General features: G+C 40.0%; 1 protein-coding gene across 13 annotated transcripts in view; it reads right to left on the bottom strand.

Moving 5' to 3' along the window:
- MAGI2 (membrane associated guanylate kinase, WW and PDZ domain containing 2) overlaps positions 1-15,745 on the bottom strand; it is a 757,683-nt gene that overhangs the window by 617,026 nt on the left and 124,912 nt on the right. The gene's annotated exons all lie outside the window — the stretch shown is intronic.

Below are 15,745 nucleotides of genomic sequence, written 5' to 3'. Positions count from 1 at the left end.
AGCATTAATAATAATATCAGACACTATACCATACAAGTTCTAGCAAAAAAGATTCTCAATGTAGGTGAAGCTAAGGGTAAAGAATGGATCTTTATAGCTATTAGGAAACATTTTCAGGAAGCCACTCTTAACAGTGCTATTACGGGGTGTTCTGGTATGGTACAGCGACACACTTTCCCACTCATCTAGAACGCGTATGGAAGCATTTGTACTTCATCAGCGCAGAGATGCCCTACTTAGAATTGAAAACCCTCTGCGATAGCTAATAAGTGTACAAAGTGAAAGACGTTAGGCTAGTAAAATATGCATTTTGTTCCTAATCAGCTCTTTAACCCCATATTAAAAGACAACAGAGAGGAAAAAGCCATGGAAAACAACAAACGATGCTATAGTTCTGCAGTTAACCGTCTACAGTGCACTCTGGTCATTCCAAATACGTGATGATTTGAAACAAATCAGGGCACCACAATCCTATAGTTTAATTTAAAAGGCACAAATGTGTCAGCAAGGAACTGGTAACAGATAAATAAGGACAGATGATAAAGAAATAAATGTAGCAAGGCCACGTGAAACACAAGAACTTGCTCCTCATTTATTTCTTTAATAAGGTAGTGAGAAATCTGCAATGTTGAAGATGTACTGCAGAGTATGAAAACACTTCATGTTGACTGTCTGTTGGTTCTGTGATAGAATAAGCATAAGGGCAACTCTACCTGTCTCTTTATGAAATTGTAAGCCATTCTCCCTTGCTCTCCGATGGCCACGTGGCCTGTAGTTCATGGTCCTTGGGTTAATTCGAACAGCTGGCTTTGCAGAATCAATAGAATAAATCAGAGTGCACACTCATCCATCTATGAAGACAGCTCACTCTGTTCTCTCTGCTTGGAACAATGTTTAGATGCCTGTATAAGGAAACTAAGTGAATTGTTTACGACGGCACAGGGAGCACACAGCCAATGCTGGTTTGTAATGGGGTTAGACCTAATAAGCCCAGGCTGTGACAGGAGCACCTCCCTAGCATTCTTAAGAGTCACTGTTGCTCTTTTTAGTTGCTCAGGCAGCTGCTGTAAGTGCATTCCTCACTGAGGCGTCTTTTGCATTTTCTGGTGAAATGACAGAAAAATGAAAGCTGCAAATTAAGTACTGCATTGAAGCTGCATTTAAGGTTAAACCCTTTTAAATTTAATCACAGTTTTAAAAATTTCTCATATCTATTCACATATACGCGAATCTCCTGATTTTAAAAGTTGGCACTTTTCCGAAGTATTTTGTCTAAATTATTTGTTGAGCTCACAGATGGTTTTTTTTTTTTTATCTCTACAAAAATCCATTTAGGAAAAAAACCCAAACATTTTCCAAACAAGATGAAAAAAAAAAAAAAAAATCACATTTTCAAACGGCATTTTCTCTTCTCTCAAAACTGCGTTAGTAGTCATTGTTGAAAGTTTATCTGTTATGCTTTATGAAAATCTTACAAAACCAAGATGCCAGATTGGTTTACATGTGTCATCCTTAAATTTGCCTTTCTTTTGACTGATAACTGATTTCTAAGCTTCACTCCTCATGATCAAAACCTAAGGCAATATTTTGTGTTTTCATTACACAGGTATCAAACACTTGATATGAAATATCAAAGCCTAAATCTGCTAATGCAGATGCCAGTGAAAATTTGGAATGAGTATTCAGGCTTGAGTTTGTGCTATACATTCTTTTACCCATCTGTTCGAAAAAACTGAGAGGCCAGGACTTTCTTTAAGACTTCATCAGGCATTGGTGCAATTCAGTGAGTCAACTCCTATAGCTGCATTTCTACATATGCGGTAACACTTTGACATAACTGTGTTTCCAGAAATAAAAAGATGGTAACCTTTTATTTTAATTAATTTAACTCATTATTTTAATGACTTTTATGTGAAATCAATTATTTATTTTTCTACTTAGGGCAGTTTATTGTTTTGAGCATGGAGAAGCACTTCAGCATCAGAGCGTTTCCTCCTGCCTGCCAGCACGTGGCTTGGAAAGAAGCTGCAGAGACCAGCCAGCCACAAAAGCTACTCTATGGCGGGCCTTCAAATACCCCAAAATTGTCCTCAGTCTTCCCAAGACTTTCTCTACAGTAAACTACTGCTCTCTTTCCCTTTCTCCGCTCCCTCAGAGGCTTCATCTGCTTCTCCTCATCTGGATTGCTCCGTTCCTCTGGCATGACATGGGGAAGGGGCAATTGCCGAGCACTGCCATCCCCAGCCACAGCAAACCCCATCCCTGCCAAATGCACATTCAATATTTCCACTTGGTTTTGAGCCTGAGAATCGAGCCAAGTAGTTCTGTCTGGGCCACCAAACGATTTCACCGAAGTGAAGAAGTGGAAAAAGGAGGTGAGGATTTGGACAATTTGGTTCTGGGAGAAAACAGGGGAAGATAAAGTAGAGAGGCAGCAAAGTGTTGTTAAATTAGTGTTTTAGCTTTCTAAGAGTACTGTTCTCATGCAATAATCAGGCAAGTAAGAGGATATTTTATCTATGTAGCCAAACACGATCATACAAGGTTATAAACATGTCTGGGCTAAGAAATTCCCCTGATTAGTCAATGTAATAAAAGGAAAAAAGACTAATCTATGCAAATTAAAACACTCATCAGAGCCTTTGTAATATCCAGAGCTGCTTAGTCAGGCTTCAGAGAGACAACACACGTTTTCTGGTTGACACACAAAGCAGCAGAGTTGGGAACTGGCTGTTGGGAGCTAAACGTTACCTGTAGGGATTTGGTACCTTTGCTGTATGTCGCCTGGTACAAAGCCTTAACGACATACTCTAGTAACACATGTGGCCACTGCCAGCAGTCCTAGCAAAGACGAGTTAAGAGTCTTCGTTCGGAAAACTGGGTATTTGTTCTCTTCTGGTTTTAGAAGACACAGCTGCAACCAGGTCAGGATTCTGCCCCTTAAAAGCTGAAGATATAACTAGTACAGCTGAACTTACTAATTTTGAAGGCATTGTTGAATAAAATAGATTAAATCCATTTTGAATAATGACTAAATACTGGAAAAAAAAAATCTACGACAGCATCAAGGAAATGCAATTAAATACTCCACTGTGAATGCTAAACTACTGCCCTGTTTAAGGAGCTTGAATACTCTTACGTCTATTCAGGCACATAGGATCAATTAATAGGTTTTATTTTAAAAGCTTTGCTGAAGTTTTCTTAGGTTATTAACTTGTATAATCAATCTTGTCATGATATTCTGGTTTTTTTTCATATTCATAGGATTATTTTTAATGGCAAAAAAGTAACCAGCAGAGTTTGGGGAATTTGGAATACCCAGATTCTAACAGAAGAAAACAAAAATGTTAAGCAGAACCACCTGGATTTGACAGAAAAAGATTATCAGAATAGTTTGAGCAACAAGGGATCCTGACCTGCTGGACCCTAAGGCTTTGTGACACACGAGTATGCAATTTCTTCACCAAAATGAAACCCTGGTAATTTTCTTAAGTTTACTACGCATTCTTTTTCAGATTAAATTGGTCTTGAGTATCTTAGGGAAAAACAAAATAAGAAACAAACAAACAAAAAACCAACCTACAGAACAGTTAAGCTTACAGAAAAAACAGACCTTGAGCGGGGACGTAATATGTTGCATATTGTTTTCCCATGATAACAATACTTTCAATTATATGTAAAGTACAGCTGCTATACTTGATGACAGACCCTTCTTAAATTGTCAGCTAAGTCAATCCACTACACTTTGCATATTCCAAGTTAGCACAGTGCTGGGCTTCCTTTGGGACAGAGTGATAGGGGTCTTTACTGAATTATAAATCACTCTTTTATTTGGCCAAATACAGTCTAAATTATTCAAAACTGTATACATCAGCACAGGCTGCACAATTAATAACAGTTACTAAAGCAGATTACATATTAACGACTATTTTTGCAAGCAACAGGACTTCATCTGACCCTGAAAGTGAACATTTAAGTGTTCAATGTTTAATCGGTAAGTTAACAGTTAAGCCGAATATTGCTTTAAATGGTTATTTAAAGGTGGAACAGCCTGTCAGCGATAGATAGATAGATAGATAGATAGATAGATAGATAGATAGATAGATAGATAGATAGATAGATAGATAGAGTTGCCAAGGTTTAGCCACAGGCTTGATACAAATTTGCATGAGGCTTTAAGGAAGCCTGTTCGAGACTGAGATCGATCTCAGTTTTATTCTCTCTCAGCTGGATCAGCAAAAAAGAAGAGAAGCAGGAAGGGGGCAAGTTCTATCCGGATGAGGGAGCGAACAGCGCAGTGGCAATGGTGGTGGAGAATATGAATTATTCCATGGAGGGAAGACAAAGGCCAATTCGATATGTTGTAGAAGAACTTCAAGACACTGAGAGGTAAGAAAGACAAAATCAAATATAAATGAAAGCGAAGCGATACATGTGAGGAAAAATAAAAAAAAAAAAGCATGCTGTGGTTGGCTCTAAAATAGTTATCACCACTGAGGAATGAGATCTCAAGGTTAGGATTTCAGAGAAAGAGATCCAACAAACACATCAACTGTTAAGAAGTACTGGGGGAATGAATACAAAGCCAATGGGCTTTGTACAGTAACTGAAATAAAGGAAAATAGGAAATATTACAGAAGAGGACACAGACTGTATACACTGGGATTCCTGAACCTGGATAAGATAAAGATGGAGTTGGACAGGAAAGAAATTCAAGAAACCTGGAATGGTATGGATAGCTGAATAGGTAACACTTGCTCACTGCCTTCCTATACAAGGGTTCAGGGGTATCAAACGATAGTATCACGTCAGATTTGAACAGAAGATACTTCTCCACACATCTTGCTGTTAAGCTATGTTATTCCTTCCCACAGAACTTGCAACTCTTAACAATCCAGTCATTTTGTGAACTGAGGTTCTTCCATACATTTTTCCATTGACAGCTATTGAATATCAAGTCATCTCCTGTAATTTATGAAATCTATGAGTTGCGATGTGCTGGAAGCAATCAAAGTATTCTGGAGAAGTATCACTACCCAACTATCCTATTCTCAGCCACCACTTTAAACACCTATGGCAGCCACCACCAGGGGCAGGGCAGATCTTAGGTCTGGGCTTAGTACAGCCAAAATCAGGTAACTCAGGTAGGAATGACCTACTTGCGCTCCTTCCCTCAATAGATGTGGTAATTTAATCTCTTCTTAGACAATAGCAAGACTGGAGGTGAACTTGGACTGAAAAGAACAAGGAGCGTTTCTGCAACTGGAATACTGATGAACTGGAATTAGGGGACACTTGCACTGTCATACTAACCAAACCCAAAATCACCACGGGAAGCCATGCAACGCTCTGCCCAGTGCACAACTCTTGACGTGATATAAAAATTCCACCGAACAAAATTAATTGTAAGCCTGCAGTAACTAAGATTTAGCTACTGCACTCACAGTAGAACATTTGATAGCTGTCCACAAGTGAGGTTTGCTGTCCAACGATCCCTGTTTATTTATAGCAAATTGTTTCAACAACCTGCAAACTTCTTTTCCATGGATGAGAACTGCAGCATCTTACTCGGATATGCGCGCTGGACATGCCAGCAATTAAACGATAACAGTTCAGCATAGCAAACTGCATCCAGCTTGGGGCACGGAGGGGATCTCAGACCTTTAACTGTATGGGCTACAGATTATAAAAAAAAATAAATTAAAAATACTAATTTACCTAATTAAGCTCTTGATCTGTCCATGCCTTCTGCCTCTTTCCCGCCTCTTTGGGCCCTCCCTGCCCATACGCTCTGGCCTGGAAGCAGAGGGCTGAGGAGCTGCTAAATCCTGGGGGATCAGGGCTCTCGGACCCACAAGTCCCCTCTTCCCCCCATGGTCTGCCAGGGCACAGTGCACAGCCAGCCCCGGGGCTTGCCGGCACCGCTGCCTGAGCATAGTCCACGTGCACATGTTTAAAGCGTCCCCCGGCAGGCTGCAACACAACCGTCGCCCACGTCCAAGGTAGGAGAAGCACTGGAGCAGCACAGGACTTGCTGCGAAAGCCCGCCAGCTTCTCCATCTGGCTGCAAGCACTGGAGGCCTACGCGAACAAATCTGGGGGCTGTGCCCTCCACTGCGGCAGCGCTGCCATAAAGGACTCTCCAAGCATGTATTTTTTTTTATGGAAAATGCTGACATTGTGCCAGAGATGGGAATAAAAAAGAAGAAAAAAAAACAGAAAAAAATCCCCAAACCCCATAAATAAAAAAAAAATCCCAGATCAGATCACACCTTGATTGCCTCTGGTTAATTCTGACCTTCGCATTAAATATCATGAGTTAGAGCCAACACAGATAAAGATAAGACAGTAATTGTTTCTATTGCGGTAACACACCAGTGTCCACATAAACTCAACCATCTCAATTTTGCACAGTGTGGAGGAAAGAAGGAAAAACTGCAGAGAGGCCAGAAAAGAACAACAGGAGAGCCGCAAGATGACCTGGGAAGTAGAAGCTAAAAGGATAGTTTAAACACATATGCAATTCAGCTAAACAACAGCTCATGAAGGGACTTGGAAACAATTTTGTAAGGGCCAAAAGCTAATAGCGAAAGAGTTGCTTTACATTAGCCCATGGATGTGCAATTGGCTGAGTAAAAGACAAAGACTGAAGCTGAGCTCAGAAGTTATCTTCACAGCTTTCTTAAACTGTGAAATAATTGCTCGAGGGAAGTTGTGGGTACTCTACCAGTTCTGAGATATTTAAAAAACTACAGGGGACGTAATCCTAGAAGCAGCATCTTAAGAGGAATCTTTACCAGCAAGAACTTAACAGGGCATTTCCATTAATTGCTTTTAGCCTTTTATTTATTAAAATTCAAAATTGCTGGCGTTGTTCAGAAAGTTGGGTTTTATGGTGCCTCCCCTGAAAGCAAAAATTTTTGCAAGCATAAGTAATATTAGTGCCACAAGATTACCAATTTATTTGAGAAAATTTACACACGATGTTCAACATTTTTAAACATCAACTGCCAAAGACACCAGTTTACACCAAGTCTGGATTTTATTTTCTTATTGCTTTAATTCCCCATGGAGTCTCTTAAAACCTCTTAGTCTTATCTTAAATCTTTTTTTTTTCCCCCTTCATCTTTCTGTTGTTTTATTCCAGTTTTTCTGTCATTCCCTGCATCTCTGACTATTCTTTCTCTTTTTTGTCCTCTCCTGCACATACTGCTCCATTTTGTGTTTTTTCATCATTGCTGTCACACATGCCCCACCAGAATCCACCTTTTAGACTCTCTGCTCGTTTTTCACCCAACTGCCCTTTCCTTTTTTCGATTATTCTCCAATCTTCGTGGCTCCCTTCAGCATTTTTCTTTAAATACAATATTTGCATTTGGCTATGCAATGCAAAGCAATATCATAGCTCAAACAATTTTAGACAAACACACTTCTCCTTATGGCTGTCCTTTCTTGTAGCTTCTGTTCAGACAGTATACACATTTCATGCAATTTTGTTTAAATGCCACAAGGACAGGACTAGGAATAGCTTTGTCATTTTAAGACTTCAGAACGCAAACTGAAAGGGAATAAAATATTTCAGTGGGAAAAGAGATGTCTTTTTAACTGTCACCTGTCAGAAAATAAAAATGAATAAAAATAGAGTCTAAAAATAGGCTTAGAGGTCAGCTACCAAGGATTTTTTTTTTTTTTTAAGAAATAGTCATCTTTTTACTTCTAGCAGATAAGTTACGAGCATAAGACATTTACCCTCACCCACTCCCTCTTTCCACCACACACATTTTTTTATTTTTATCTAGACTCGAGATGTATTGATAGAAAAACCCATGCTTCTTCAAAAAGGAGTTTCTTTCTCTAAACATTTTGGTCATTAATCCTCTATAAACAGAGAATTCAGAGGTCACAGGCAAAAAACATAGTCTACTTTTTTTTTTTTTTGCCAGAATGGGATCAACACATTTCTGGCTCTTCTTGAGCACCAAAATGATATTAAAAATGCTTGCGATAGAGGGAGATTAGAATATCATCAAAATAACGTAATCTCTCCTTGGCACATGGAGCAACTCTTCCTGTTTCAATGGCTTTAGCTGTATCTGCACAGAGAGATGCTGAGGGAAGCTTGAGTGGCCCTGGCTGGATGCAAGAGGCAGCCGAGAGTTGTGCTCTGGGCCACGATGCTCTCCTTCAGCTGCTGCACCCTTCGCTCGCGTTACGTTTGCACTTGAGCACTAGTTTAGCCTTTTTGTTTCCTTTCCCTACATCAGGATAAGGAGAGGAGGGGCTGCCGGTTCTCCTTTCTTTCAAACGCTCAACCAGGATTACTCACCGGCCCATCTCTGATCAGCCAGAATAGCATAAACTGTGCAACTTTTAAATCACGGCACGTTACAAATACTTGGCATTTTTAACGCATACGGGTATAACTAAAATAATAGCATCCTAAAAGGAGAAGAGATATAATGAAAGTAAAAGGAGGAAAGAACAAAGACTAGTTAGTTCCTCTTCAAAAGAAAACAGAGGAGAACAAGAATCCCGTATTAACACTGATTTTCACGCACTGATTTTCAGTCTCATTTCTATGCCATTCTCTGATTAGTAACAGAGAGCGGGGCATAATATTTCAAACATGCCCAGGTACATTTACTCAGCTGCTGTGCTTTGGAGGGCCCTTCATTTAAATAAGAAACTAGCCTCAGGCAAGCGCCTCACAAGAAACACTTTCTAATAGATGCTCAGCCTTATATCTTAGCTCGTAAAATTAAGTAGCTGTCGAAACGGATTAACCGACTGTCATGCAGAAAATACATACACACACAGCGGCACTGTGAAGACAAATTACTAAACAAATTTGATGCCTAGATAACTCTCCATTTTTAATTCACTTATTTATTCAGTTCAGTGCCATTATTTAAATGGCAAATACCAGGTTCTACTTTCTTAACACTAGCTACAACTAAGAAATTAAACACATTTGGTGTAAAAGCCATCTTCTCCAGCAAAGCCAAAGGTAGAAGATGTTGCAAAGTAAAACACCGTAAGCGTTTATCGTGCCTGGAATAAAAACAGACAACTACTATAACAGATTACTTAAAAGCATCTTTGTACAAGATCCAAGAACTTACAACAGACCTGAACTTTTACTGCTGTCCCTGCCCATTGTTATTCAAGGAGCAGCAGCAATTACAGCATGGCAGAGACCGCAAAACACCTTCCTGCTATAACCAAGGAGCTCAGTGGTCCTGAGCTGTGGCACAAGTGTTGGTACGCCTATGTGTATGAGAAGGGAATTTTTCCTTCACTACTTTCGGTATGCTACAGTGATGTGAGATAATCGCATCTTGAGCCATTCTTGACGGATTTGCAGGCCACAGCTGAATTAGATGTGTGTTTGTTTTAGTTGGAACAGTGAAAGAAAAAGATGTCACTCGTGTTCAGTGAAGCTAGGGACTTAGTATGTAACATTTTTGCACACATAATTACATCAAAGCTGGGTAAAATTAAGAACTAAAGCCATTAAATAGAGCTTCTAAGGTTCTAAGAGTCCTATTAATGGTTTGCTTAGTTTTTTTTTTTAAGCAAGCTCTTTAGAAAACGCATAAGAAGCGTTCAGCAAAATCTGAGGATAGAACATGTTTTTACAAAGGAATAGAATTCTCTCAAATGATTATTTGGTTTCAAAACCAGACTAAGATGACCTACATCACAAGGCAACACACTTCTGGGATTGTAAAGACGGACACCACCACCACCACTCCCCTCCCCCTCTAATCTTTACAGAATTTTGATTCTCCCCTCCAACTCTGTGCCCCAAATGCATTTCTGTCTTTTATGCAAGGAAGAGTCACTGATTCAACTTGTGTCCAGCAGGTTTCATGTCCTTTTTTTCTGACTTTCTTGTAAATTTGAAGTGGCCAGATGATGCTGGAGCTGGAAGTGTCATTGATTCTATCCTGAGAAACGCACTCAAAGTGGAAGAAAAGCCAGTGGAGCCTGTACTGCCTTCTGCGTGGATCTACCAGCCTTGTATGTTACCAAGGAAATACGCAGGCTGCAAAAGTTCCCTTGTTTAATAACTTCAATATGAGAGCTTTGCGATGTATTCTGAAAGTACGTTCCAGGTTGAGGTCAAGAGAAGTCCCAAAAGAATATGATTTTTTTTTGTTGCACACTGTACATCTCAGTCCAATGAAACAGAAATCAATATTAAAATCCAATAAAATTACTCAAGGTAGCAATATATGACTGGCTGGCTCTGTGCTTATTTGCCTATATATTTGAGCTGTTACGACACTTAAAGAATAGAGACAGAACTGGTAAAGGCTTTTTTTCTTTTGTGTTCTGCTGAACTAGTGAAAGCACTCAAGGTTAATACAATTAGATGATGGATAAAGTCCTTGATGGATGGGACTGCAGTGACACTGAAAAATCTGGTGCTCGTTCTATTAAGAGATATTTCTGCATCCAATGCAATTAAGGGAGGTTCAGATGTGAATATGGTAGTAGCTGCAAGAAGAAGAAATGGCTTCGTGCATTTGTAAGCCACTACAAAAGACATTAGAATTAAGACAAATACTGGTAGAGAGATCACCTTTCTTCTTATGACGAAGATCAACTCAAGGGACAGCATTCATAGACTACTTATTGGGTTTGTGTGACAAGGTTTTGGTAGCAGCAGGGCTGCAGGGGTGGCTTCTGTGAGAAGCTTCTAGAACCTTCTCCCATGTCCAATAGAGCTAATGCCAGCCAGCTCCAAGATGGACCCACCACTGGCCCCAGCTCCAAGATAGACCCACCACTGGCCAAGGTCAAGCCAGTCAGCAATGGTGGTAGCATCTCTGGGATAACGTAGTTAAAAGAAGGGGAAAAAAAACCTGCACGGCAGCAGCCAGAAGAGAGGAGTGAGAATATGAGAGAAAAACAATCCAGACACCAAGGTCAGTGAAGGAGGGGGAGGAGGTGCTCCAGGCAGCAGAGCAGAGATTTCCCTGCAGCCCCTGGTGAAGCCCGTGGTGAGGCAGGGTGAGGTGGCATTTGCCTGTGAATTTCTTCCCTGTTGAAAGGAACTGAGTGGCACAGAGGATGGGGCAGCGCGGTCTGCAAGAGCCAGTGCGTACTGTGGAAGAAACCTATCCACAGGCTGCAACAAGACCCCCAAGATGCTGTCGACACACCTCTTTAAGAACTTTTAAAGACCATGTAAAGGGAAAAGGCGCCTTTTGGCTTGAATTTATTACCTGAGCTATAAGTCAAATAAGCATTTAAGAAAACCACAAAACAAGCTTTTATCTTTTTCCTAGAAAAATCTACAAACCCTAGGAATAATGTTTACAAACATCAGGAGCAGTGTTAGAAACAAAGAGATGTTCCAAAAGAAACAATGCAGAAGACCTTTCACTATGCTGTTCACAGCTCTATCACTGGCTCCCCATGCAAGCGTGAACCTTCCTAGAACCACATCGGACACAGAAACAAAAGAGAAGCTGGTGATGGAGTTGTTTTGGTTTCCTCTACATTTGCTACCCTTTTATTTACAAAAGTCAGAAGAAGAAAAGCATTGGTAACGCAGCAGTCCAGAGTGCGACATTTACACCAGCTCTTTCCCATGCGAGTTCTCCAGTGTCTTAATATCACTGTGTTCAAACTGAAGCTTTGTATTTGACTCCTCCTTTTCCCAAAGCCTGCAGTGACACAAGCACTGGAAACTCATCTTTCTGTCAAGCCTGGCTTAAGTCTGACAACTGATTTTGAAGTTATCACCTGTATCCCACTACCTGCATTCAGAAATAGTGTGACTGCAAAAGTCTCATTTCCCCCAGGGGAGATGAATGGAAATGAGCTACTAATGGTCATTAACATTTTAGCAACAAAAAAAATGACAAATTTTCAGAAAACCTCTGAAGCCCTGAGGGAAAAATATGTTTTTTCTCATGCAAATAGCACTGGCAAATCCACAGTGCTACATACTTTCTGCTTGGAAGTCTTTGTCAGCAGTTGTAGCTTCACAAAGTAATAAACTAAGACTCCTACCCTAGCACAATTGTAAACTACATGTATTTTTACTGTAGGTTTTTTTTTTCTTTCTATGCTCTTTAATAATATATGCGGAGTCATTAAAATGGATGGCAGCTTTCCATCATAACCATAATTATCACATTCTTTCTGCTAATATCAAGCACCCCTGGAAATTAATCTATTGACATAACTTTTATAACCAGAACTCCACTCTGCTTTCCTAGATTAGAGGAGTTATGCCTATTTGGTGTTTGTTGGTTTTTTTTTTTCCCCTTAGTGTCTTTTATCACAGATCACAGGCACAACAGGTCTTCAGTGTAATACAGTGACAGTTTCTGATAGAAATTTACATTTATAAAACTGTAAATATTGTCTAGGTTGACCAAGCAAACATATCTTGCTAGGGAAGATGGAAGCAGAGTTTTCTTATTCTTTGCTGTAATGATATAAGGAGAATTATCAAAAGAGGATTTTCATAGCATCATCAACTCCAGTATGCAAAACCTAATTGCTCTCTAAACATGAACAGCTTGGAATTAAGAATTACATGTTCTTATTTAACTCTGGCCATTGAAAAAGCCACCTGGTCAAATTTGTCACCAGGTGACCATTATAAATAATTTGGCAAATGCACACATTAAAGTCTGCAGAACACCATGGCATTTTAACAAGCAGAGCCCATTACAGAACATATGATTTCCCCACTTTCATTTTGTAAGAGCACTGATGATGTTAATGTTTATCCTTGAAAGGAAAAATAAATATTTACTACATTTACTGAGGAAATTTGTGGTTATGGCTATTAGGAGGACTTTTCCAAAGTACAAGTATCATACTGGGTCTCATCCAAGAAGGCTTCCAACTCAACAAATGATCAATGCTTTACTTTAGGACAAATCAGAAAGTATGCATTAGCTATAAATCCATGTAGGTAATGCTGCCAGAAGGTTTCCAAGGGGATGTACTAATTTTTAAAGCAGATTCACTTCCCTTAATAGGCTAAACGTAGGCCTATTTTAAGGGACTGTTTTAATGAATATAAGAAAAAAAAATGCATTTAATGCAGCAACAGGACCAAGATGTCCAAGTACAGAGATGCTAGATACAATATATTTGCATTATTGCTTTGACTCCAACAGCAGAATAAGCCAGGTTTGTTAGCTTCGCTATAAAGTTTGTGAAAGGGACCACCGTTTCGTGCAGGTATCTGTTTTGCGTTGCTACGAACCGAGAGCTGAATTTGATTACCGAAATCTCCCTAACGAAGAAAGAAGTATGTTGAAAACCCTGTTCTCATGGTAATCCGCGCTGCGAGCCAGAGCCTTCTCAGCAAAAAGCCATGAATATTCCTGCTGCTGCTTTGTTCCTGTATTTTATCTGGCTCTGGAGAGCTATGTGAAGATATATAGCAGCAACCTTTCCTATCTGCAAGACACCATTTATCACCCGTTCAGATGAGTTCTGACACTTGAAGAGACCACAAGGTGTTTTATAACCGGTACCAGGTACAAAAAAAGGACATCAAGTTGACTTTCAATGCATATTCCGCAGACAGGCTTTTCTCTGTAAGCTTTGGTGCAAGTTTTCTCCTTGTTACGGCTATCTAGTCCAAGAAAGATGCTGATTTTTCTCAGCTGCAATGGGCTATTATATATCTTCCAATTTCTTCATGCAAAGCCTGCCAGGCACACTGGCTAGCATAGCGGGAACAAAGCAGTTATTCATGAGAAATGACAATGGTCTTTTGGGATTCAGGGGATATTACACCTTCTCTATTAGATACCCAGTTCCCAGATTATTTCATTTCACTATTCCTGATAACATGTGGCTAAGGATCATTTGTCAGCTAAATAGGTAAATCCCTTAAAAATGGATGAAATTTAGGATCTTGACTTCTGCCAGTAGGGCAATATGATGCAGTATAGAGAAATTACTGAAAAGGATTAACGTGAACACCAATTCATTGAAGCATACTTGTAAATGAAATTACGATTCCCAGATGGTTTCCCTAAGAGCTATACTTTTGTTTCTGACACTGACACGACTTTAGTGACTATCTTCAGTTAACATCCTTCCAAGATCAGCTTCTACTAAAACAGACTGCATATTCCATCCAGGCTTCCTAGTATAACACTTACTACACCAGGTCTGGTTTTTATCACAAGTCATAGTATTGCATAAAAGAGCATATAGGGAATGATCATCAGCAGAACACGTTTCCATCTTCTATTTTTTAAAAACACTGATTTTAATATTTTTATAACCTGGAAAGACTTTTGCCTCATTAGAAATATTTTTTCAGATCAAATGAAAATTATTTACATCAGCCAAAGAAAAGCTAACACCCTAAATTAATAAAACCACGTGTGTACTGCAGATGTGGACAGTGAGTGGGGATTTAACACCACCACCTCCTTTGGAGGTATTTACAGATGGAATTCTGGTTTGCTTTTCACAGCTTTATTCAAAGACTCTCAAAGATCCTATGTTGTTGTGATCCCACATCCACGTTGCATGGCTTCTACTCCCCTGGCATCTCTGTAGCAAGATTCTGGTACAGCTCCACAAGTTTCCCCCTCTGGACAATTCCCGTTTCCCTCTTATTCTCTGAAGCTACAGTCAGCTGTCTGTTCCCAGACTGAAAGCTCCTGGCTAATTGCAAGGACTAACTCCAGGAAGGGCGGGTTAGGAGCCATACAGCTTGCTCGAAGGTCTGGGAAGTTATTCCAGAAACCGCTTGCAAAGCGATCCTCCCTCTTGGTTTGCTCTGGGGACCGCTTCAGACTTGCCACTCAACACGTATTCCCCTCTGCGGATTCTGACAGAAAGGAAGGAGAAGAAAAAAAAAAGGCTCACAAACAACTATGATGGATTTTGGTTTGCCTCAAGCTTCCTGCAAAATTTTCTGCTCTGGCGCTAAGAGCTGGGATTTGCCAGAGCATCTAATTTCAGTGCCTATATATCACTTTCAAAGATAAACCTCTGCAATGGAAGAGGGGATGTGGAAGACTGTGCACAACATGCTGACACAGCTGTATCTCCCTCCTACTAACGTGGTTTGGTTTTTTTTTTTATTAAAAATCGTAGAAATCATAAATTGAGCACCAGTTTTGGATCACTTGTGAAAGCAAGGGCACAATGTTATATGACATTCCAGGCTTTTACCTTCATTGGTATTAGGCTGATGCCAAAAGTTTGGGTTTGAGGGATTTTTTTAGTGTACAGACACGGAAGCTGAAGTTACAGCTTTGACTGCAGCCTGGGAAGGGTAACCATGAAAAAGAACAAACACCTCCAAGTTAAAAACAAGGAAAAAACCCTTTTCAGACAGTCATGTAAATCATGAGTACAGATATTAGGACCGAAATTCTGTAGCCCAACAAAATATTGGGAAAATTATGTGTGTCTGGGAGATGGAGGAGACAGGAGGGCAGGCTAGTAAATATTTTGCAAGCAAGAGGCCACTTCTTGTTCTGTATCAGGTCTCCTCCCTTTAGCCATGGGAAGAGAGGAGCAGGAATTGTAGTCCGCAGCAGCAGCAGCTGTGCTACTGATCCAGACGTAAGGGCACCGAAACTCACAGTGGCACTGGAACTTTGTGGAAACAGCCAGATACTACTTTAGTTTTTTCCATGAGTGACAAGAAAGCCTTTTTCTTTCTGTTCCAGCTTCCCAAGCAACTTGAAAAACAGAAGCGGCCATAGCTTTTCTGGGGCAGCTATACTCATAGTCC

The sequence above is a fragment of the Larus michahellis genome, chromosome 1, assembly GCF_964199755.1.
Source record: "Larus michahellis chromosome 1, bLarMic1.1, whole genome shotgun sequence".
NCBI classification, from domain to species: Eukaryota; Metazoa; Chordata; class Aves; order Charadriiformes; family Laridae; genus Larus; species Larus michahellis.
Note: the sequence above shows the minus strand (reverse complement) of the source record. Positions and strands in the feature narration are given on the sequence as shown.